The sequence below is a fragment of the Herpailurus yagouaroundi genome, unplaced genomic scaffold (assembly GCF_014898765.1).
Source record: "Herpailurus yagouaroundi ecotype Mexico unplaced genomic scaffold, PumYag 190, whole genome shotgun sequence".
NCBI classification, from domain to species: domain Eukaryota; kingdom Metazoa; phylum Chordata; class Mammalia; order Carnivora; family Felidae; genus Herpailurus; species Herpailurus yagouaroundi.
The window spans coordinates 26,468,064-26,493,201 of record NW_024412421.1 but is presented as its reverse complement, the minus strand read 5'-3'; the positions used below and the strand labels follow the sequence as shown (position 1 = coordinate 26,493,201).

The 25,138-nt window shown below is 40.0% G+C and overlaps 1 long non-coding RNA gene across 2 annotated transcripts; it reads right to left on the bottom strand.

Moving 5' to 3' along the window:
* Window positions 1–3,189: 3,189 nt before the first annotated feature.
* LOC121009815 (uncharacterized) lies at window positions 3,190–9,523 on the bottom strand. Of its 2 annotated transcripts, XR_005780838.1 has the most exons (3): window positions 8,968–9,523; window positions 8,361–8,507; window positions 3,190–3,781 (listed from the first exon to the last, which is right to left on the bottom strand). It is a non-coding gene; the product is annotated as an uncharacterized LOC121009815 (long non-coding RNA). The 2 variants fall into 2 exon arrangements; XR_005780837.1 differs by having other exon boundaries at window positions 8,361–9,523.
* Window positions 9,524–25,138: the final 15,615 nt, after the last annotated feature.

Here is a 25,138-nt window from a genome sequence, read left to right as displayed (position 1 = left end):
ATTATTGAATTAACATAAAATGTGACAATATGGTTTATTACAGAAAGCTTTCAAGCATGCAGATGACCCAAGAGGGACTTAAGGTTCACCTCAGCTTGATTAAACTTTAGACAAGCTCTTCCTAACGCTGAGCATTGACCTCCCTTTCCTTAGAGGGTTTTCTTTAGAAAACCTGTAATTTCTTCTATAAAGATATAAATCTTTTTAAAGGCATCTTGCCCATTTTTCAATCCAGGAATGACTTCATCTAAGAGCTGAGAGCCATCGTTTTGAAATGCTAACATCAGGGGATAGATCCCATTTTCCAGGAGAAGGTAGGAGCCAAACTTCCATGGGCACTTTGCTCCAAGTAAAACTATCTTCTCTCATGCACATAAGGAAAAGTTTACTTTTCCTTTGGATAAGTCCAAATTAGCAAACACAAATGACCTATGATCCCTCCATACCCCCCAAATTAAAAGCTCTCCCAGCCTTTGTCTAAGCAGAGTTGAGTTCACACTTTAAGTTCTGGCCTCTCTCCCCTACTGCAACAGCCTTGAATGAAGTTGTCCTTGCCTGCTAAACTTGGTCCTGTACAATCCTTGCTTTGACACATATTTGCAAAAGAATGAAAATATTCTGGGATGCATTTGCCACAAAATTTAACAACCCCCGGCCTCACTTGTGACTCACTTGGTCACATTTCACAACGGTCTCTAATGGATTATAACCTCCTGGGGCTCCTGGGTGGCTCAGTTGGTTAAGCATCCAACTTCAGCTCAGGTCATGATCTTGTCGTCTGTGAGTGGGAGCCCTGCTTCGGGCTCTGTGCTGACAGCTCAGAACCTGGAGCCACCTTTGGATTCTGTGTCTTCCTCTCTCTCTCTCTGCCCCTCCTCCTCCTCCTCCTCCTCCTCCTCCTCCTCCTCCTCCTCCTCCTTCTTCTTCTTCTTCTTCTTCTTCTTCTTCTTCTTCTTCTATCTCTCTCTCTCTCTCTCTCTCATAAAAATAAACAAACACTACCAAAAAAAAGATCATAACCTCCTGAAGCAGAATGACTAATCTAAGAACTGACCACATCTAACAATGGCCTCTCTACTTAAGCATGTATTTATATATGTGAATCAACATGCAGTATTATTGTTTCAGTACCTGAATCTATTTCAGGGTTTAACTTACTGGAATATGGAGCACTTGAAATGTTTCCACGGATGTCATTATGGTGATGCTGCAAAGCACCTTGCAAAATAAATGCATTTCTTTTTTTTTTTTTAACCACTTTATTGAGGTCTGATTGACATACCAAAAGCTGTACGTATGTAAGGCATACAACTTGAGTTTGGAGATAAGTATACACCCATGAAACGCTCACCACTGTCTATGCCATCAACATGCCTATCACTTCCAAATCTTTCTTTTCACCCTCTTTATTTATTATTATGTATGTGTGATAAGAACACTTAACATAAGATTTAGCCTCATAGCAAATTTTTAAGTATACAATACAGTACTGTTCACTCTAAGCACAGTAGATCTTTAGGTATCATTCGTCTTCTATAACTGAAACCTATTGTCTTAGACTAGTATTTCCCTGTGGCCCTTCCCCCCCAGTCCCTGGCAACCACCTTTCCACTTGCTGCTTCTATGATCTACATTCCTCACGTAAGTGGTATCACGTAGTATTTACCCTTCTGTGCCTGGCTTATTTCACTTCACACAATGTCCTCTGGGTTCATCCATGTTGTTGCAAATGATGGGATTTCCTTCTTCTTTTAAGACCAAATATTTCATTTTATACGTATGCCACGTTTTCATTCATCTGTTGATGCACATTTAGGTTGCTTCCTTCTCTTAGCTATTGTGAATAATGTTGCAATAAACACAAGAGTGCAGATATTTATTCAATATAGTGATTTAATTTCTTTGGATATACATCCAGAGCGGAATTGCTGGATCATATGGTCATTCTATTTTAATGTTTTCAGAAACCACATCCTGTTTTCCACAGTGGCTGCCCCGGTTTATATTACCACCAACAGCACACAAAGGTTCCCTTTTCTCCACATCCTCCCCAATTTTTACCTTTTGCTTTTTCATGTTTTTTAATAACAGGTGTGAGGTGATAGCTCATGGTGGTTTTGATTTGCATTTCCCTGTTTAGTGATTTTGAGCCCCTTTTCACATACCTATGGCTGTTTGTATGTCTTCTTTCAAAATAAAAATACATTTCAATACAACTCTACAAAATGATGACTTTGGGAGATGTATTATAGAGAGGTAAATGTACAAATTTCCAGAAATAGCCATTTCAAACATTTGTCAATATTAAATATAATTTAAACATAGTTAATTTAGCTCTAAAATGTTTTGTACCGAAAGATGTAGAAAGAATAGATGTAGCACAGAAACAAGACAAATGAGAACAGTTCTGTATCTTAGGGAAAAAAGCTAAGGAATCTAAAATTCCTCTCTTAAAATCCTTCAATAATTTCCAATTACTTAAAGCATAAAGTAAATCACCTCACCATACCAACCCTTTTGGCAAAAACTGGACCAGATCAAATTTCTCCCCTTACTGGCTTTGCATTTGTTCCTACATCCCTGACACTCAGTGTCTTGTGGTGAACACAGAGGAACTGCTCCCTATATCTAAGAACCGGAAATAGCCAAATCTCTTAATACCATTCCCTAAAATCTTTGTTTACAAATAGGGTTTGCAAATGGGTAATACAATCCTTGTGTCACCTCCAGACCCAAAAGCCCTATGAAATCTCCTTCCATCCCAATCTGATCAGTACTCTACATTTTTCAAAGCAAGGACACGTCTATTATCCTTATCCTCACTAGCAGTGAGTTACATATTATTATTACTAAGTTCTTTGTGAGAACCTGTGAGAAACTTGATGCTAATGGAGTTTAGTTTTACAGCTTTATAAGATATAATTAATATATGAAACCTACACGGATTTAAGATATGCAGTTAGGGGCACCTGGGTGGCTCAGTGGGTTAGGCGTCCAACTTCAGCTCAGGTCATGATCTCGTGGTTTGTGAGTTCGAGCCCTGTGTCGGGCTCTGTGCTGACAGCTCAGAGCCTAGAGCCTGCTTCGGATTCTGTGTCTACCCCTCTCGCTGCCCCTCCCATGCTCATGCTCTGTCTCTCTCTAATAAATAAATGTTAAAAAAAATTTTTTTTAAGATATGCAATTAGATGCTGAGAGTTTAAAGGTTTTACTTGTGTATCAGGATAGGACTTAAGAAAGACCTTAAGCCCATTTCTCTGTGGGATGGTCAGATTCCCAGGGATGACAGATCAATCTTTGATTCTGTACACCTGCATGTTTCCAGAAGGACTTTAGGACCAGAGTGCACCCACAGTGATAAAAGAGGCACATGACATCCCCAGGACAACAGAGAGAGTTAATTTAAGGTTTTAACTGGATTTCCCAGACCAGGAGGTGAGCACATAGCACAGAGTGAGAATGACTGGGGCTTCTCCATATAGTCACAGGAACATACAAGCCAGAGGGGCACAATGGCCTCTTCTTGGACCCAGGTTGAGCCTCTTGAAAAACCTGCCTGGGGAGAGCCTGTCCACAGACAGGCTGTGTTATTGGCTGACAAGCACTGTTCCAGGAATTTTAAGGCCATGAAAATTGATCTCCAAAAGGTGGAACGCTGCTGAGTCTCCAGCTTGGTATAGCCATCGCCATGCAGTTAAATCTTTGATCCTTCACTGACATTAACGGGATCTGCAGCCTTTGCCTGTGTCTGTTGATATCTCACTGCCAATCACTTTCTCCCCTGTGAGAAACACACAGAGAATCACAAAAACTCCTAAGCGCTAGATTTGGTAGTTCAGAAATTCCAATTGCATCTCCAATACTCTTCTGTCTGCTTAATATTTAAAGGAATCCTATAATGCAAACCTTATATATCACAGAACTGATCCCAAAGTTTATAATCAGAAAAGAATAAATACTCTAAAGTTGCTGGGGGAGTTTCGTCTCTGATTAGGATGTGGATTGGTGCACGAGAGCGTCATTCCCATGGTAACAACAAGGGGGAAAAAAAACACTTCTATAAAGCTATCAAAGATCAGTGGATGGATGCAAAAAAAAAAAAAAAAAAAAGAGTCTTAATGAGCTAAATTCCAGAGAGAGACAAGCAAAGAGCTGCAGATGCTGCCACACCTAGCAGCAAATTCCAATCTGACTGCAGATATGGAAAAGAGCACACTCATCATAGATGGAAGAGGGAAGTGTGAGGAGAAACCAGCCACACTTTAGCAACAGTGAGGCCAGCAGAAGAAGGTGGAATCCGTAAGAGCTCAACTAATAAAATCATTGTTCAGGCCAACATATTCCCCCCTCTTCCATCCCCTGGAAGTCGTTCTCTGAGAAAGCGGCAGAAATTGTTATGAGGACAGGGCTAAAAGACAGACAAAATTTGGACCATTTTCATGGTGTTCAGATCCCAGGGCCCTGCAAAACTTGAATCCATACGGGAATCATAACCAACTAAGCTAAAAATCAAACCCCTTCAAGTTCAAATCCTCAGAGGATCAAAGAGATTTATTTGTCCCTCAGTTGTAGCAACAGCAGTAAAGAAAGTTGGGGATTGAGCTGAAGGACAAACTTAAATCCCTAAATCATATTTGAAATCAGACATAAACTAACTGCAGCTGCAGTCCAGCCCTGGCCCAATTCGAAGTAAGAGGAATCTAAAGAAACAGACCCTGGCTAGGCTGCCTGATGGAAGAAAGTTCTTGTACCCTCTGGGGAAAAAAGAAAAGAAGAAAGAAAAAACATCACATTTCGCTGTTCTTCAAGGACTGGCATAGAATAAAAACTTACAAAATATGTAAAGAAGTAGATAAATGGACCCATAATCGATAGAAGGAAATGCAATAAAGGCAGACCTACTAATGACCCCGCTATGGAAATCTGCAAAGACTTAAAAACAACTGTTTTAAATGTGTTTTTTTTTTTAAGGTAAATTGAACCCGTTAAATCATCAAATGATGGTGGATTTTATGACAGATCTGTAAGCTAAAAAATAAATAAAATTCAAAGTATCAAACTGAAAAGAAATGACATTTTTGAAAAGGTAATTGAATCCTGCTAGAGGCTACAACTGTCTCTGCCTGGACCTCTTCGTGGAGGCCTGTCCACATTGTCGCAGGGGTTTCCTCGCAGAAGGGTGGACGTGTGCCAGTAACAACCATCCCAAGAGACAGGAAGTAAAAGCTGCCAGTTTCTGGTGTCAAGCAGCCACAGAACCCAAATTCAAGAGTGGAGACATCGACCTCACTTGTCAGTGGGAGGAGTGTCACAGTTTGGGGACCACTATTAAACCCACCACAGCAAAAGGATGCATAATCAAACCGTGGTATATTGATAGATACAATGTACAATGTATTTTCTACTTAGCAATAAAAGGGAAGGGGCATTACTAAACACAGCATGGATGTATTTCAAAAACATAATGTTTAGTGAAAGCCAGACTCAAAGGAGGAGTAAATACTGAATCACTCTATTTAGATGAAGTTCAAGAACAATAAAAAATAAATCAATAATGACAGAAATCAGGAGAGCGTTTGCCTCTGGAGGAGCGATGGACTGAAATGAGGGACAAAGAAACTTTGGAGGTGGTGAAATATTCTGTATCTTCATTTTCATGTTGCTTTCATAAATTTTTACATGTGTCAAAACTCACTGAACTGTACCCTTAGGATTTTTGTACTTTACTGTATATAAACTAGAGCAGAGCAATATGGAACTGGTCAAGATACAAACAAAATATTATTGAAACACAAGCACTTGTGTAGTTCTGGATTGGAGGTTGATTTGGGCAAATTAGCTATAAAAAAACAAAATTGGGACATTTGGAAATATTTTATTGCGTTTATGGTATTAGGTGAGATAAGATTTTTTTGGTCTGTAAAGAACAAGATAGCTAGCTGAAAAAAGCATATTATAAAACAATGCACGTGGTATGATATTGCACTGTTGAAAGTATCTTATAGAGGATTTTTAGAGCAATGAAAATACTCTGTATGATGCAACCATGGTGGACCCATGTCATTATACATTTATCCAACCCATAGAAGACTCACCAAGGGTGAACCCTCATGTAAACTGCAGACTGTGGGTGATAATGATGTGTCGATGTAGGATCATCAATCATAACAAATGTTCACACTCCCGTAGGGGATGTTGATGTTGATAGTGAAGGAGTGCATGCATGTGTTGGGAGAGAGGATATGTGTGAAATCTCTGTATGTTCCTCTCAAACCTTCTGTGAACCGAAAACTCCTCTAAAAAAATAAACTTTCAAATATATGTATAATATTACTCACATATATTTGTAGGAAAAGTGCAGGGGGATATGCTCTAGGGTGTTAACTGCGGTAATCTCTGTGCCATGGCAACGTCAGTTTCTGTTTTGTGTTTTTGCTTGCGTGGTATTTTCTAATCTTGTACAATGTCCAAGAACTGTTTCTATGATAAAAGTGTGTATGAATAATTTGCAATTATTTGTGACAACAGTGCTGAAAAATCATTTCTGCCCCCCAAGTATGCCATTTTTACCCAGCGCTAATTCAATTAAAATGGATTGTGTGCAGCATCTAACAGAAGATTAAATCAAGCATAACAACAGGTAATCTATGTTAATCATTGTGGTCCACGCCTGTATTTAATCCTTGCAGCCTTATAGGAAAGGAGCCATTACTAACCCCATCGCAGATAGGGAGACTGAGGCCCAACGCAGTCACCAAATTAGCAAAAATCAGAGTCTCCCCTTGTCATTAGTCCTGACTACGTAAGCACTTATGGAGTTGATGCTACACTTACATCATCTCCTTCATTCTCAAAGCACTTTTTTGAGATTGCAGAGGTTCAGATGGAAACCAGAGATCCAAAGAAGTAGCTTGCCCAAGGTACCCCAGGCAGCCAGGGGTATCGCCGTAGTAGGAAAGCTGGTATGAAAGCTCAGGGACACACTGAGTCCCTGCCGGATGCTACCAGCAGGATGCAGTATGGTCATGAGAAGCCCTAACAGACACTGTCACCCCACGCTTCTACTGCACAATTTATAAAATACCTAGACAAAAGAAGTGATATTTATGTAGGGTGGGTTTTTTTAAGGAAATGAGTCCACCCATTTCTTTTAAATCTAGAATCAAAAGCCTGATCATCAGAACATTGCAGGTTTGGAATGTACTGTGTTGGCCTCGGTGCTTGCTGAAAGTTGAGTCGAGAAAACATTCCGTGAATCCCATATGTGTGTTTGCAATAGAGAAGTCTCTTGCCTCTCAATGTCCTACTGAGAGTGAAGCTCCCAATGAGAATTAGCCTTTAAAATTAGGTATTGGCCAGAGCGCCTGGGTGGCTCAGCCGGTTGAGCTTCCGACTTCGGCTCAGGTCATGATCTTGCGGTCTGTGAGTTCGAGCCCTAGGTTGGGCTCTGTGCTGACAGCTCAGAACCTGGAGTCTGCTTCAGATTCCGGGTCTCCCTCTCTCTCTCTGACCTTCCCCCTCATGGTCTGTCTCTGTCTGTCTCCGAAATCAATAAACACTAAACAAATATTTTTTTAATTAGGTACTGGAGGGGCGCCTGGGCGGCTCAGTCAGTTAAGCATCTGACTTCAGCTCAGGTCAGGATCCTGAATTTGTGAGTTCGAGCCCCACATTGAGCTCTGTGCTGACAGGTCAGAGCCTGGAGCCTGCTTCGGATTCTATGTCTGCCTCTCTCTCTCTGCCCCTCCCCTGCTTGTGCTGGGTCTCTCTCGCACAAAAATAAACAAAACATTAAAAAAATTTTTTTTAACAAAAAAAAAGACACCGGATAAAATTTTACATTCCTAGAGAAATTTCCTTAGCATGTACTTTATTTTTTTTTATTTTTTTTTTTAATTTTTTTTCAACGTTTATTTATTTTTGGGACAGAGAGAGACAGAGCATGAACGGGGGAGGAGCAGAGAGAGAGGGAGACACAGAATCAGAAACAGGCTCCAGGCTCTGAGCCATCAGCCCAGAGCCTGATGCGGGGCTCGAACTCACGGACCGCGAGATCGTGACCTGGCTGAAGTCGGACGCTTAACCGACTGCGCCACCCAGGCGCCCCTATTTTTTTATTTTTAAAACAGTTAGATAGTGCTTACTTGGTGCCAGCCACTGTTCTAAATGCTTTACTAGTACTGGCATATTTGATTCAATCCTCATCACATGCCTATATAAAGAAGCTACTTCTATCATCCGCATTTGACTTATGAGGAAACTGAGCCACAGAGTAATTACTTAATTTGCCTAAGGTCATACAATTAATAAGTATCTCGTTTTCTTTTCTTTTCTTTTTTTTTTTTTTTTTTTTTACTTACAATATTCTCTTTGCAAACGTGTTCTCTTTCTTCCTGGGCTTGCTAGGAGGTCTCGAGCAGCTCTGGAAGATACTTTCACCTTTCAATATGCATTTTGTTTTCCTTTGTAGTTCTGATATCATGTTATGTTTTGCATTCTCTTTGTTCCTGGATGGATATAGGAATAAAACTTAGGGTGGAGCTAATGACTGAGATCTAGAGAAAACTACAATTACATCTATAATTCCTATATGCCAGAATAAGTACTTTGTAACACTAAATCAAGAGAAAAGAATTTGATTAAAGGTTTAATGGCAGCTTAAACTCAACCAGATTTTGAAACAAATACATGACTGAAGTTAATTTAAGAGACTGAACATGTTTAGACAAATGGGAGAATGGTGGTGTCTTTTTTTAATCTGCTGAGCAAATTCAAAGGGGTTAGAAAAAAAGGCAAGAGTATATCCAGGAACCTGTCACTGCGCTGCTCAGAGCTTCTTCAAGTGATTTTTCTCCCATGGAGTCCAGAAAAGCAATCAATTTAACAAGGCCCAGGAAAGCATTCAGGAGCCCAGGTACATAAACCACCTGCTAGAAGACAGTAATATGAAAAAATACCTGTTCTTACCTCGTGTTGCAGATGAGACCCTTCAGCGGTGACAGATTTTCATTTGTAATCATTCACAGCCAATTCCAATTTAGTTTTGAGGTGAGAGTTTAGCTCTGCAGCTGAACCAAAGCTGCCTCACACGACAAAGTATTTTTCAACTTTGTTTCTATAATATTCCTTTGTCAGGAGACTGATGAGAACTGCTTGTGGGCAAGAGATGGCTTTCTGTGAAAATAAACACCCGTGTATTTGGATGCTATTTCTTGATGAAGATGCTTATCCATGGATCATTCTTCTGGAAATCATGAGAAAGATACTGCCAACATGATCACATCAACGTAGGAGTTGAGAAGCTAGGTGAACTCTTCCTTGGCCAAAAGAATCACAATTACAGGGTGATGGCGCATCTGCGTGCAGGAAGGTGGTGGGATTCTGCGTCCATGGACACCTGTATGTTGTCATTTGCATGGGCTACCATAATGAATACCAGTGACTGGGTGGCTTAAACAGCAGACATTTATTTTCTCACAATCCTGGGGTCTGGAAGTCCAAGATCTAGGTAGTGGTGGCTTCTTCTGAGGCCTTTCTCCTTGGCTTGAAGCTGGCCACCTCGCCCTGTGTCTTCACATGGCCTTCGCTCCACACACGCCTGTTTCCTAATTTCCTCTTCTTTTTTTTTAAATTTTTTTTTCAACGTTTATTTATTTTTGGGACAGAGAGAGACAGAGCATGAACGGGGGAGGGGCAGAGAGAGAGAGGGAGACACAGAATTGGAAACAGGCTCCAGGCTCCGAGCCATCAGCCCAGAGCCCGACGCGGGGCTCGAACTCCCCGACCGCGAGATCGTGACCTGGCTGAAGTCGGACGCTTAACCGACTGCGCCACCCAGGCGCCCCACCTAATTTCCTCTTCTTATAAGGACACCAGACATATTGGATTAGGACCTACCCTAATGACCTCATTTTAACTTAACCACCTCTTTAAAGACCCTATCTCCAAATACAGTCCCATTCTGAGGTTCTGGGGGTTAGGACTTAAGCACATGAATCTGGGGGGATGTAATTCGGCTCATAGCATTGTATCCGGGCACTCACGCCTTCTCTCGTCTCTCTACCAAGTTCTGAGAAGATTGGGTATTTTAGGACCAAGACATCAATCGCAGCAGCCCCGTTTCCTAGAAGCCACATCAATGACTTCAAAAGCAGATGAGTTTCTGCCTAAAGCCATTTGAACAGACTTAAGGAGAGAAGGATTTCAACTATAAAATAAATTAGGATCTCGGTTTTTTAAACTCTTGGGTGACATAAATGTGAATTGAGAATATATCCCAGACTAGAATCAGAATAATAGGAATAAAAGGGACATATCAATTTTGGAGGCCCCGCCTAGGCATTTAGCAGAGCCAAAGGAGAGAAGGAGTTGAGAAGCGAAAATAGAAGCCACGACTCCCCAAGAAAACTTAAAATGCTGTGAGAATACACCATAACACAAACCTTCCATGACAACACCCTCATCAAATGAGAGAATCAAGAGGAAATTGGAAGGGCAGAGTATGCGTATATCGGTGCAGCCTTCCTAACAAAGAAGATGCTGTGGGGGTGTTGACCCTGTCATGAATGAGTCAGAAGGCAGCTCATTAGCCTCCGTGCACTCACTGTGCGCTCTGAACATTGCAGGTTTTCCCACTGTTTGCAAAGTTTGATCCAAATTAGCTCAACCTCCTGAAATACGAGCCATTGTTGCATTTCACTAAAGCTGGGCCTTTCTGGGTATATCCAGTCGTCCAGATGGCCCATGCAGTGTAGACAGATTGCTCAGAACAGGGTTTGTAGTTCAAAAATTGGGGGGACACACACATTGCATTGCCAGTTATTGCTGTCATGTGTTGAGCTTCGTGGTTGCTAAAATGTAGTTATAGTTTGAATACCCCAATAGAGTATGCAGCTTTTTATGACTTTCTGGACTCCAGAAGAAGAGTGAGGAAGACAGTTCTGAGGACATTCACACCTTGAGAAATGCACGTGTAATCCAGTTGCCTCATTTTCCAGATTAAGAAATAGACACAAGACTGATGCCACTTTTCCAGGCACAATGCCAAGACGAGGACATACCTATCCTAATACCCAGAGTCCTTTCCTCTATGCCATTGAACTTCTTCCTAATGAAGTCTCTGGACTTGGAGGGAGGGACTGTACAGATATTCAGAAAACCTGAATCTTCAAGTTGGGATGTAATTGGTGACATAACATAAATTTAATCCTCATAAAATATGCACCAAATACTACATAAAATTTTGGATCGTTTGCATCAGCATCATAACAAAGAAAAATAGCTCAGGAGCTACGCCAGGCATAACCCACTTGTGGGTTAGTTTCTTTTTGTCTAATCAAAACTGTTCCATATATGTCTATTCCAGACTCCAGACCATGGTATCTACATTGAACCTGGCACGTGTTAGCATTCCATAAACATTGTTGATCCAGTGAATGACCAAAGCCAGTTCCCATTCATGTTTACGTTGGCACCTCTGGCTGATATCAGAAAAAGAAAACTAAGGGGCGCCTGGGTGGCTCAGTCGGTTAAGCGTCCGACTTCAGCTCAGGTCATGATCTCGCGGTCTGTGAGTTCAAGCCCCACATCGGGCTCTGTGCTGACAGCTCAGAGCCTGGAGCCTGTTTCGGATTCTGTCTCTCTCTCTCTCTCTGACCCTCCCCCATTCATGCTCTGTCTCTCTCTGTCTCAAAAATAAATAAATGTTAAAAAAAAATTTTTTTTTAAAAGAAAAAAGAAAAAGAAAACTAAAATGTCGTCACATCCCAGACAGGTAATTTAAGTGGCCATCTGGAAGACACTAAGGAAGGGCTGGGTGCGTGGCAAAGTGTACAAGGCTTGCCTCTCATCTGTCTGCAAACGCTGGTCAAGAGGAACCATACGGAGAGGAGAAAAAATATGGAGCCGAATGACACAATTCATAAACATTTACCAAGCGTACTAAATATCCAAAATTGAAAAAGATCTTGCCATCGAAGAAAGTAAGTTACTGCAGAAATTGTGTACATCTCAGAACCTAAAATGGGAAGGTTTGGCTTGAGAACTCAGCCAGTTTTCAAGGAAAGCCCCAGTGAAAGGGCTTGTACCCATGATGAAGCCACCACCCTGACCCAAGGAAGTTTGATGCACTAAGCTGATAACAAGCACAATATCACACCTCTCTTCAGATACTGACATTTCGGTTCACAATGTCTCTTTATCTCCCTCTCAAATTCTGTAACCACAAAATTTAATTCTTTGTCCACTGGGACAAATTCCTCCCAATGTGGGAATATATTGTGAGTATACACATTTTTGTCCTAATTGGTACTGATTTCTATTAACAATAGTTAATATGCAACACATTTCCAAATACGCAGACCACGGATTAAAAATCTTGCTTCCATGTATTTAACTTAACCTTACCATTTTTCCCATTTTAACAAAAGATGCTTTTCTTCCAACACATTACTTCTTCGCCTGTTTCTTGAATATTCTTCTCATGATTAATATTTGTCACCAACCCCCTTATAAAAGTAATGCTCCTTACTTTTCTTCTTAAAAATGTATTTTCAAATATCATCCCTGTCAACATCCAATATCGTAGCAGTTAATATGATGCTAACCAAATGTAATTATAGGACATACAAAGTTTATTTGCTCAATATACGGCACTAGACAGCACTAGAAATTTGCGTGCATATTTTTTTAATGTTTATTTATTTTTTTGAAAGAGAGAGAGAGCATGAGCAAGGGAGGGGCAGAGAGAGAGGGAGACCCAGAATCTGAAGCAGGCTCCGTGTGCTGAGCTGTCAGCACAGAGCCCTATGTGGGGCTCGAACTCACTAACCATGAGATCAGGACCTGAGCCAAAGTTGGACACAACCAACTGCGCTACCCAGGTGCCCCAAAATTTGCATGCATATTATTACAGCTTGTCCTGTTTCTGTGTGGCCATATACTCATGGATTTTTTTATGGACATATCATGTTCTAATTGACTGTGATCATTACTTTTCACGTGCAACTTATCACTACTGGGTTATTAGGATAATTCCAAACTCTGCTCCTATTTTCTTTTCAATACCACAATATTTTTAAAATTCTACTAACATTATGAAAACAAAAATACTATCTGGGTTATGCTGTTTCTTTCCATCCCAAGGTTTAGAACAAATTCCCTTTGAAGGAGCCCTGGTTTCTGTCACTGAAGAATAATACAGGGGTCCTTGGTGTTAGCCATGCCCATGAGACTCTCACTTGGACAATGTCTGGACTGATGGTGATGACACAGGTATCTTGACCTTTCTTGGTAACTGAGACTTTTTACACATGGCATCAGGTTTGTGCTCCCGCTTTAATTCCAACCATCCTAACTCTCACCTGTTTTAAAAATCACCTGTGCGTGCCTGGGTGGTTCAGTAGGTTTGGCATCCAACTCTTGATTTCAGCTCAGGTCATGATCCTAGGATTGTGGGGTTGAGCCCCACATCGGGCTCTGCACTGACTGTGGAGCCTGTTTAAGATTTTCTCTCTTTCTTCCTCTGTCCCTTTCCCCTGCTCTTGCTCTCTCTTCTTCTCTCTAAAGTAAAAATTAAGTTAAATTTTTAAAAAAAAGATTACCTTCTGGGGCACCTGGCTGGCTCAGTTAGGGGAGCATGAGACTCTTGACGTCCAGGTGGTGAGTTCCAGCCCCATGTTGGTTGTGGAGATTACGTAAATAAATAAAACTCTAAAAAAAAATCACCTTCCAGGGGCGACTGTGTGGCTCAGTCAGTTAAACACACAACTTCAGCTCATGTCATGATTCTGTGGTTCGTGAGTTCGAGCCCCACATCAGGGTCTGTGTTGACAGCTCAGAGCCTGGAGCCTACTTCAGATTCTGTGTCTCTGTATCTCTCTGCTCCTCCCCGCTCATGTTCGCTCGCTCGCGCTCTCTCTCTCTCTCAAAAATAAACATTTATAAATAAATAAATAAACCACCATATTGACCAAAGTGTTGGAAACTACAATTTCTTACTGTTGTTTATATAAATGTCATGTGTTTTCTTTTTTGTCCTTCAATTCAAAATGTGTGGCTTTTGCACCAGGTTTGGGTTGTTCTTGTCTGTATTTACTTGCATGAACACCAAAACATTAAAAGGAAATATGTTTTATTCTTATCCCAAAGGAAGTATTGAGAATTTGAGGGTATATGAGACTACTTTCATTTTAACAAAATAAATTTCCCTATTGATCTTTTCAGGGTATTCAAATTTAGCTTTGTATTTTCCTCTGATCATGAACACTAAGTATATGCAGATTAATATCAATCACAGATTCTGTATATACTTAGTGCTCATGATAAGAGGAAAAACAAAGCTAAATTTGAATATCCTGATAAGATCAGTACTGAAATTTATTTTATTAAACTAAAAACTATATTAAGAAATATACTCATAGAAAATGTACATTAACAAAATCTCTACTTATTCATACACAGACATGTTTGGTATGATTAGTTGCTTTGTGGAAAGAAAACATATTGAATGGTAGAAACAGACATGGCTCAGTCTACATCATGGAGATGCGGACATGAAAAAGAGGAAGAGAACATGTGGTCTGGCGATCTTGAGACTCAAAAAAGAAGGAAGAGAAGGGCTGAGGTTTAGAGTGTATTTGTGTAGAGCAAAGTCAATGGAATCATATGGGGAATATTTTGGCTCCAGGAGGAAGAGAATGTGTTTGGGCAAAGAACCTGAGTTTGTCTCAGACTTGGTAACCACTCTAAATAAGTCAGGGTATATTAAAGTAGGTTGTCTCATGCCGTTCCTATTGGCCACCACTGTTATATGTAACAGTTGGCAGGGGGGGGAGCGTGGAATATGAACTTTGAGTAGGAGTGGAGCTCACTCTCCAGGAAGCTTTCCCACATCGGCTTGGGTTGTTAGGCAGGCAGCAGCACAAACCACTCTGTCTGTCCCTTACCCACCACCAATAAGAGTTGGCCCACCTTGAAAGGGGGGAAATAATTTGGATAGGGATGAACAAGAGTCTAAAGTATATTACTGGGGTTTCTGGGTAGCTCAGTCGATTAAGTGTCCAACTCTTGATTTCAGCTCGGGTCATGATCTCGTGGTTCCTGAGATCGAGCCCCACATATGGCTCTGTGCTGACAGAGCTCTCTCTCTCTGCCCCTCCCCCGCTCATGCACACACGCTCTCTCTCTCAAAATAAACAAAGAAGATTTTGAGAAAAGTACATTCCTACAATAAACTGAAAACTAGTAGCAACCCTCATTCTAGAAATAGATACCTGAAATATTTATCCGAACTATTTTATTATATACCTTCTCTACTGAGGAATTAAATATGAAACTTGTAGGTACCATATCATTCAAGATGGACCTTTGTGCCCCAAGAAAAAATACTGCCCGATCAGAAAGCAACAAATTCCAAATACTAGCAGCACCACAATAATAATTAACTGTATGCATAAATCCAAAGCCAAGTTTCAGTGCACCTTGGCTAGCCAGGTACATCAAGGTACATCAAGAATCAGACCTTCTTTGAGAACGTGGCATGATAATTCACACTTTGCTTATTTAACTTCCTTACTACCTTCTTCTTTTGTTTTTGGTTTTGTTTTCGTTTTATTACATCAGGGACTGTATAGTCATATTCCACGGAATTTAGAACCACCTAAATCAGGTAATGGCATAAGATTTATATTTAATCTGGACTGTCTTTTTTTTTAATTTGATGTGTAACGTTGTGTAAGTTTAAGTTGTACAGCCTGTTACTTTGATACTTTTATTGAAATGGAAAAACCAAAGACCCAGTGCAAGCCAAGGGAGTGTAGGGACGTCCTCAACCAATCTTTTCAGTGTATGCCTTTGTCAACTAGTCTTCCCAGAAGGAGAAGCCAAGTCGGGGTTAGGCACGAGGGACAAACCTGTGATGGATAAAGAGGGACGGAGCAGAAAAAGGTAGGGAGTGCTTTCAGACGGTGGTGCAGAATGACACCTGCGAAAGAAAAGAGAGGGGGAAGGGATGGGAAGAGACTTCACCTACAGCACAGTTTTCTTAAAAATATATTTTTAAGTTTATTTGTTTTTGTGAGAGAGAGAATGAGCATGAACAGGGGAGGGGCAGAGAGAGGGGAGACCACGGATCCAAAGCTGCCTCTGCACTGACAGCAGAGAGCCGGATGCAGGACTCAGGCTCATGAACCGCGAGATCACAACCTGAGCCCAAGAGCCACCCAAGTGCCCCTGTACCAGAGTTTTGAGAACATTTCAACCAGGCGAATGGAGCATGACCTGATTAAGATTACTCGTTAACGGACTCTTGTGTAGCGGCTCCTGGGTGGCTCAGTCAGTTGAGTGTCCTACTTCGGCTCAGGTCATGACCTCATGGTTCCTGAGTTCAAGCCCCGCAGGCGTAGCGTCGGGGCTCTGTGCCGACAGCTCTGAGCCCTGGAGCCTGCTTCGGATTCTGTTTCCCTTTCTGTCTGCCCCTCCCCGCCGCTTGCACTCTGTCTCTCTCTCTCAAAAATAAATAAACATTAAAAACAAATTTAAAGGACTCTTGTGTTAAGCCCATACACATAGCCCATACCATGCTCAGTCTTGACTGAAAGCAGCCCAGGAGAAGCACGATCTCAGCATGAATGCAGGGGAGAAACCAAACTGGTGGCAGCTGGTGATGCCAATCAACTACACTCTCAGCAGCAGGTTCTCTTTTTTTTATTGTTTTATTGAAGTATAATTGACACACAATATTATATTAGTTTCAGGTGTACAGCATAGTGATTGACACTTGTATATATTGCAACATGATCACCACACTAAGTCTAGGTGCCATCTGTCACCATCGGAAGTTACAAAACGTTTATCTGGTGATGTGAACTTTCCAGATTTTCTTTCTCAACAACTTTCAAATTTGCAATTCAATATTATTGACTAGAGTTATCGCACCGCACATCACATCCCCATGACTTACTTATTTTATAACTTGATCCCCTTCAACCATTTCACCCATCCTCCCCTCTGGCAACCACCGGTCTAGTCTCTGGTTCTCTGAGTTCACATCTTTAGATTCCACATCTAAGTGAGACCATGCAAGATTTGTCTTTCTGTGCCCGTCTTATTTCACTTAGCATAATGTCCTCTAGGTTCATCCCTGTCATTGCAAATGATCAGGACTTCATTCTTTTTGTGGCTGAATAACATTCCAGTGTGTGTGTGTGTGTGTGTGTGTGTGTGTGTGTGTGTGTGTGTGTGTGACATTTTCTTTATCCATTTATCCACTGATGGACCTTTAGCAAGTTTCCATATCTTGGCTATTATGAACAACATGCAAAGAACATGAGCGTGCAGATATCTCTTTGAGATACTGATTTCATTTCATCGCCTTTGGATATATATCCAGAAGTGGGATTGCTGGATCATGTGATAGTTCTATATTTAGTTTTTTGAAGACCCTTTATACGGCTTTCCATAATGGCTGTACCAATTTACATTCCCACGAGCGGTGCACCAAGATCTCCTTTTCTCCCAACCTTAACCAATGTTTGTTATCTCTTGTCTTTTGGTAACAGCCATCCTAACAGCTATGAGGTGATGTCTCATTGTGGTTTTTCTTGGCACTCCCCTGACCGTTAGTGACGCTGAGCACCTTTTCACATACCTGCCATTCATATACCTGTTTGTCATGTCTTCTTTGGAAAAATGTCTAGTCGGTCTTCCGCCCATTTTCTAATCAGGTTATTTTGATTTTTGAGTTGTATGAGTTCCTCCTATATTTTGGATATTAACCCTTTATCAGATAGATGGCTTGCAAATACTTTCCCACATTCCATAAGTTGCCTTTTCATTTTATTGATCGTTTCCTTTGCTGTGCCTTTTAGTTTGCCTTGTAGTTTGATGCAGTCCCACTTGTTGATTTTTGCTTTTGTTGCTTGTACTTTTGATGTCATATCCAAAAAAAACATTGCCAAGACCAGTGTCAAGGGGCTTTTTCCCTATGTTTTCATCCAGAGGTTTTATGCTTTCATGTCTGCCATTTGAGTCCTTAATCCATTTTGAGTTCATTTTTGTGAGTGACGTAAGATGGAGGAGGGGGGTCCAGTTTCATTCCTTTGCATACGCATATCCAATTTCCCCAACACCATTTATTGAAGACACTGTCCTTTCTCCATTGAGTATTCTCAGCTCCCTCGTCAAATATGAGCAGGCTATGTATATGTGGGCTTATTTCAGGGCCCTCAATTCTGTATCATTGTCTACACCTGAGGCATGGGCCAGTATGACTCCTGCAGGGGCCCTAGGCAGGTGTCACCAGTGGCAGGATCAAGAGCAAAGAGAAATATAGCCATATGTCCAGAGGGATGGGGCAGTTTCTGGGGCCGTAGCTGGGACCCCACTTGGTGATTCAAAATCCTGAGTATGGGCCTGCCTTCTCGAAACAACCCTCTTTGGTCTTGGGCACTGCTGGCATTTTGCAGTCTCCTACCAGGAGCCCAAAGCTCCCGCAGAGGCACTTTTGTCCAATATGGCTGCCAAATTATTGTTGTTGGGCAGGTACACGGACAGGGGCCTCCTATCCTGCCATCTTGCTCATGTCACTCCCTGCAAAATATTATTTGTTAAAAATTTGATTTCCCCTTTTAAAATTATTTGATGTGTGTGTGTGTGTGTGTATGTGTGTGCCTTGCTGCCTGATTTAACGTCTTTCAGACTCCACTCAAAGAAATCCCTCCAGGACATGTTTATAAGCGATTCTACCAAAATTAAAACAAGCATTCTTTATTAGTGAAACCAAGAACATGTTCCTTAACTATTCTACAACTTCTAAAACAACTAAAGCTTGCATGTGTCAGAAAACAGAAACCTCTACAGACTAGCATCATCTAAAGCAAATCTTAAAAGATGAGGGTAGGGCAACATATGGGTAATGAACCATGTAGCACTTGCTTGGAGAGGCACCCAGTTTGAAAAGAGCATTGTCAGGCTGACGGAAGCATTTGTCTCAGTAAATATTCTTCTTCATCCCTAAAGCACTCAACCATGAGAAGGTAAGCACAGACAGCAGTCGAACAGTCTCTAATGAATACTTGTAACACACGAGCCAAAAAATCCTTGATCTATATGCCCTCTGTGAAAAATACCAAGAGAAGAGATGGGGTTAAAAATGAGGAAGGGGCTTTCACTTCCAACTGTGATGGACCAGCTTGTAGCAAAATGAACCCCTCAGCAAGAAAATCTTTAAAAGATGAATGAAATACAGAAAACATCAGGTCAGGGGCACCTGGGTGGCTCAGATAATTGGGCATCCGACTTTGGCTCAGGTCAGGATCTTGCTGTTCGTGGCTTTGAGCCCAGCATCAGGCTCTGTGCTGACAGCTCGGAGCCTGGAGCCTGCTTCAGACTCTGTGTCTCACTCTCTCTCTGCCCCTCCCCCACTCTCACTCTGTCTGTGTCTCTCTCTCTCTCTCTCTCTCTCTCTCTCTCTCTCTCTCCCTCTCAAAAATAAATAAACATTAAAAGAAAAGAAAAGAAAAGAAAAGAAAAGAAAAGAAAAGAAAAGAAAAGAAAAGAAAAGAAAAGAAAACATCAGGTCAATGGTATTAGAGAGTTATTAAGGCAGCCATGACTCAAAGAGCCAAGTTGCTGGAAAGACAAAAAGCCCAGAAAAGTGAACTCGGCATTCTGGGCCCCTTTCCCTTTAGGTACTTGATAATTCCTACGATACCCAGGGCAAAAGGATTTTCAAAAATCCAAAGTAAAGAGGGAACATGCCCTAATTTATTTAATGAGGCCAACCAAAGTTTCATATTAAAACCTGAAAAGGACATTGCAAGAAAAGTAAATTACAGATTAATATCTACTTGTGAACATAGTTGTAAAGTTGATTTCAATATAATTCATAAATACATAAAAAAGATAATACATCATAATCCATTTGAATTTATTCCAGAAATGCACCATTGCTCCCACATTAGAAAAACCAAACAGCAAAAAGAAGAAAGAAAAACCAAACTACTCACCATTCTAGAAAAAGAAAAGGAATGAAAAAAATAAGAATAAAAGACCTTCTAACAAGGTACCAGAAAAGCACTTGAGAAAATTCATTATAAAAATATTAGCAAAGTAGACATAGAAGAATCTGACTTTAGTTTAATATTGAGGGTCTACCAAAATACCTACAGCAAACATCACACTTAATGGTAACATATGGAAGCTTTACCTCCCAAGGCCAGGAACATAACAAAGTCCACTCTATCATCACTTCTATCCAACATTACACGTTAGGTCTTTGGCTATGCACCCATGTAAGTAAAAGAACTCCCAAAGCATACAGATTGCAAAAGTAAATATACCTGTGATTAGTAACAGACAACACAGTTATTCATGTGACACATCCAAAAATATTCCACAGAAAAACTACTAAAATGGATCTAGCAGGGGCACCTGGGTGGCTCAGATTTAAGCATCCAACTTCAGCTCAGGTCATGATCTCGCAGTTCATAAATTCGAGACCTACATCCGCTCTATGCTGACGGCTCAGAGACTGGGGCCTGCTTCGGATTCTGTGTCTCCCTCTTTCTGTCCCTCCCCTGCTTGCACTCTGTCTCTGTCTCTGTCTCTCTCTCTCTCTCTCTAAAATAATAAACATTAATAAATAAATAAATAATAAATAAATAAATAATAAAATGAATCTAGCAAAATTGCTCGATAAAGTCAGGATGAAAGTTTCATCGTTATCTACCAGAAAGAAGTAGAAAATGAGTTTTTTTATTCAAAAAAATAAGAAAATAATAAAAATAAAAATAATAAAATAAATGATCCTTATAAAAGCATAAAGAATATTCAGGGTTGACTCTAACAGAATATGTACAATACTTCGTCACAGAAAACTAAAGACAATATTGAGGGAAAATGTAAAAGATCTAAACAAACAGAGGACATATGTCTATGAAGTGCAAGACACAATACTGTAGAGGTAACTCCTTCTAAAGAGATATATGCATTCAATACAATCCAAATGAAAAGCTCGGCTGTGTTTTTATATTGTGGAAATTGAAAAACTGATACTAAAATGTATATGTAAATTTAAAAGTCCACAAATACCTACACAATTTTGAAAATAAATGAATTTAAAGAATTCACATCGCTAGGTATTAAGACTTACTATAAAGTCTTAATGTGACATAACACAGGGACAGAAGTGTGGCAAAACACAGGACAGAAAAATATTCTGGTTAAACAGAATGGAGTTCAAAAGCATAGCTACATAAATATGTGCATGTGCATTTTTAAAAAGGGGACACTCCAGTGAGGTATAAAAAAGAATCGTCCTTCCAGTAAAACTTCACTGTGGAAAAAATCATTCCAGAGTCTTGACCCTTCCTCATATAATACACAAAAGCATTCCAGAAATTTTGAAGGTGTAAATAGTAAAGGCAAAATAATAAAACTTTTATAATAAAACAAAGGAGAAAATACTAATGAGCTTGGGACAACAAAGAGAATCAGAGAAAACAGTCCCAAAAATAAATGCCACAAATTACTCTCATCTATATATGTGAGCATGTGTATATAGACTACACAAAAAAGACAATACTATAGAAAAAATGAACATACATTTTAACCCCCCCAAAAAGATATCAAAATGGCAAATAAACCAACAAAGAGGTTAAAATCTCATCAGTTCATCAAGAACATACAAATGAAAATTACAACCACAACAATATATAAAAAATACTGACATTCCTAAAGTGTTAGCAAGAATGTAAACAATAGGAAATATCACGCACTGCTGGTGGGAGTGTTAATTGGCATAACCACACTGAGAAACCCTTTGACACTATTAATAAATGAAAACTAATCTGTGTGTACTCTCAAACTAAACAAATGAGTAAATATATACATTTGTGAGTCATGTTTCTCCCTATAGAATAAGTGAGAAACACACAACGAATGAGGGAAGTCAAAGAATAATCTTCAATGATTAGACTGGAATTAGAAGTAAGAGAAAAATATGATTTCACTAGTTTCTCCTAAGGGGCTCATAGCCAACAACACCCCAGGAGAACTAGATCCCAGGCCTGGGTTTCTAAATGCCATTCCCCTCTCAAAGGAAATAGGATTCCCTGGGGAGATTGTGGGGTAGCGATCAGACAAGACTGGAACATTTCCAAGCAAGTATCACGAACAGATGCTAAATTTAAATCGGGGAAAAGGTTTGAAGAAAAGAAGGATATTTACACAGCCCTTGAGTATTTTCCCATATCTTTTAGCAAATTACAAAATAAAATTAAACTCATAATGGTGAATATAGACAACAACTAAACTAAGTAATCAAAATTCACCAAAAAAAAAAAAAAAAAAAAGGCAAACATCAACAGAGTCATATGTGCTCCCAGACATAATGGCTTGAGAAGGACACATCACTGCATGTAACCAAAACGCATAACCGTGATTCATTAATGAGGAAACATCAGAAAAATCCAAATCAAGGAACATTCTATAAAATATTGGCCTGTATCAATCAAAAAGAATGAAATCTTGCCATTTGCAACTATGTGGATGGAACTAGAGGGTATTGTGCTAGGCAAAATTAGTCAGTCAGAGAAAGACAAATATCATATGACTTCACTCATTTGAGGACTTTAAGACACAGAACAGATGAGCACAAGGGAAGGGAAGCAAAAATAATATAAAAACAGGGAGGAGGACCAAACATAAGAGACTCTTAAATATGGAGAACAATGAGAGGGTTACTGCAGGGGTTGTGGAAGGGGGGATGGGCTAAATGGGTAAGGGGCACTAGGGAATCTACTCCTGAAATCATTGTTGCACTATATGCTAACTAACATGGATGTAAATTTTAAAAAATAATAAATTAGGGGTGCCTGGGTGGCTCAGTCAGTTGAGCATCCGACATCAGCTCAGGTCACGACCTCTCAGTTCTTGAGTTCAAGACCCGCGTCGGGCTCTGTGCTGACAGCTCGGAGCCTGGAGCCTGGAGACTGCTTCGGATTCTGTGTCTCCCTCTCTCTCTGCCCCTCCCCCACTCATTCATTTTCTCTCTCTCTCTCTCTCTCTCTCTCTCTCTCTCTCTCTCTCTCTGGAAAAAATAAACATTAAAAAAATTTTTTAATAAATTAAATTTAAAAATAAAAAATAAAAATATATATATATATATATATATCTGGCCTGTGTCTTTTCATAGAAGACCAAGGAAGGCTAAGGAATTCCTTGATTCAAGGAGTCTAGAGGAGCGCCTGGGTGGCTCAGTTGGTTAAGGATCTGACTTCAGCTCAGGTCATAATCTTGCAGTTCATGGGTTCAAGCCCTGTGTCAGGCTATGTGCTGACAGCTCAGAGCCTGTAGCCTGCATCAGATTCTGGGTCTCCCTCTCTCTGTGCCTCTCCTCTGGTGGTGCTCTGTCTCTTTCTCTCTCTCAAAAATAAATAAAATCATTACAAATGTTTAAAAATTAAAAAAAAAAAAAAGGAGTCTAGAGACATGACAACAAGATGCAGTGCGGGTCCTGAACTAGATCCTTTACTGTAAAATCACAGTTAAGGAGGATGTTATTGGAGCAATTGATACACTTGGAATATGACATAAAGAATAAGCAATAGTATTCTTTGATGTTAAATTCCCTGAATTTAATATCTCTACTGTTGTTATGTCAATAAATATCCTTGTCATATTATAATGTGATATAATAATATATAATTATGTAACAGTGTTAATAATAATGATATTAATACAGAAGTATTAAGAGGCAAAGGTCCTGGTGCAAGCAGCCTACTCCCAAACAGTTTAAAAAATATCATGTATATAACGTGTTGATAATACAGATAAATTGGTAGGAAGATATCTATCATAGATAGATAACAAAAAATAGTTAAGAAATATCTTTCAGGGCACCTGGGTGGCTCAGTCAGTTAAGTGTCCAACTTTGGCTCAGGTCATGATCTCACAGTTCATAAGTTCAAGTCCCACATGGGGCTAACTGCTGTCAGCACAGATCCCACTTTGGATCCTCTGTCCCCCTCTCTCTCTCTGCCCCTCCACCAATTGTTCTCTCCCTCCCTCCCTCCCTCCCTCTCTCTCTCTTTCTGTCTCAAAAAGAAACAGTAAAAAAAAAAGGAAATATCTTTCATTTCAATTAGTCTTTTCTCTGACAGTTTACTTCTTCCGTTATCTAATTTTAATTATCTTGTTTGTTTTTCTGACTTTCTTTAAGGACTTTTATTAAATTTTCATTCAAATCTATTCCCTCTTGTATTGAGGAGGGCACCTTTTGGGATGAGCACTGGGTGTTGTATGGAAACCAATTTGACAATAAATTTCATATATAAAAATAAAAAATAAAAAAAATAAATTTCAAAAAAAAAAAAAATCTATTCCCTCTTGGCACCATAGTCCAATCTCTTACTTCCATTTCTTTCCTGAATTCAGCCAATTTTGGTGACATTTCTTCCTGGGTTTTGTCCATTTTTGTTCTTAGTTTTTTTCTTTTTAATGTTTATTTATTTTTGAGAGAGTGAGAGACAGAGCATAAGCAGGGGCGGGACAGAGAGAGACACACACAGAATCCAAAGCAGGCTTCAGGCTCTAAGCTGACAGCAAAGAACCCGACCCAGCCTCGAACCCACCAACTGCAAGATCATGACCTGAACCGAAGTCAGATGCTTAACTGACTGAGCCACCCAGGAGCCCCTGTTCCTAGTTCTTCAATATCTGATTTTAGGGATTTTCCTTTTAAATTCTCTGTATGTTATTTTGGATTGTTACATACCACTTTATTCTGCTTTACTGGGAAGTTTTATCCACTAAAGTGTGTTGATTCTTAATTTCTATTTTCCCCCTCTCATTTGTTTTGAATGAATTTGGTCTCACTTTCCCTTTGGAGAGACATTTTATGTGAAAAGTTCCTAGAGGAGTCCCTCCACCGTCAGTGGAATGAGTTACACTGTCTCTAATGATTGATATGTCTTCAGTGATCACGACTGGGGAATGGTTGACATATCTTTTGAGCTTGGGTAAATTTCCCCATTTACCCATATGTCTCACTTATCTGTAGTACACAGTGAGGAAGTCAAGATACTATTCTTAACCATAGTAATTTTTAAAATATGTATTAAAGAATTGACATGAAAGA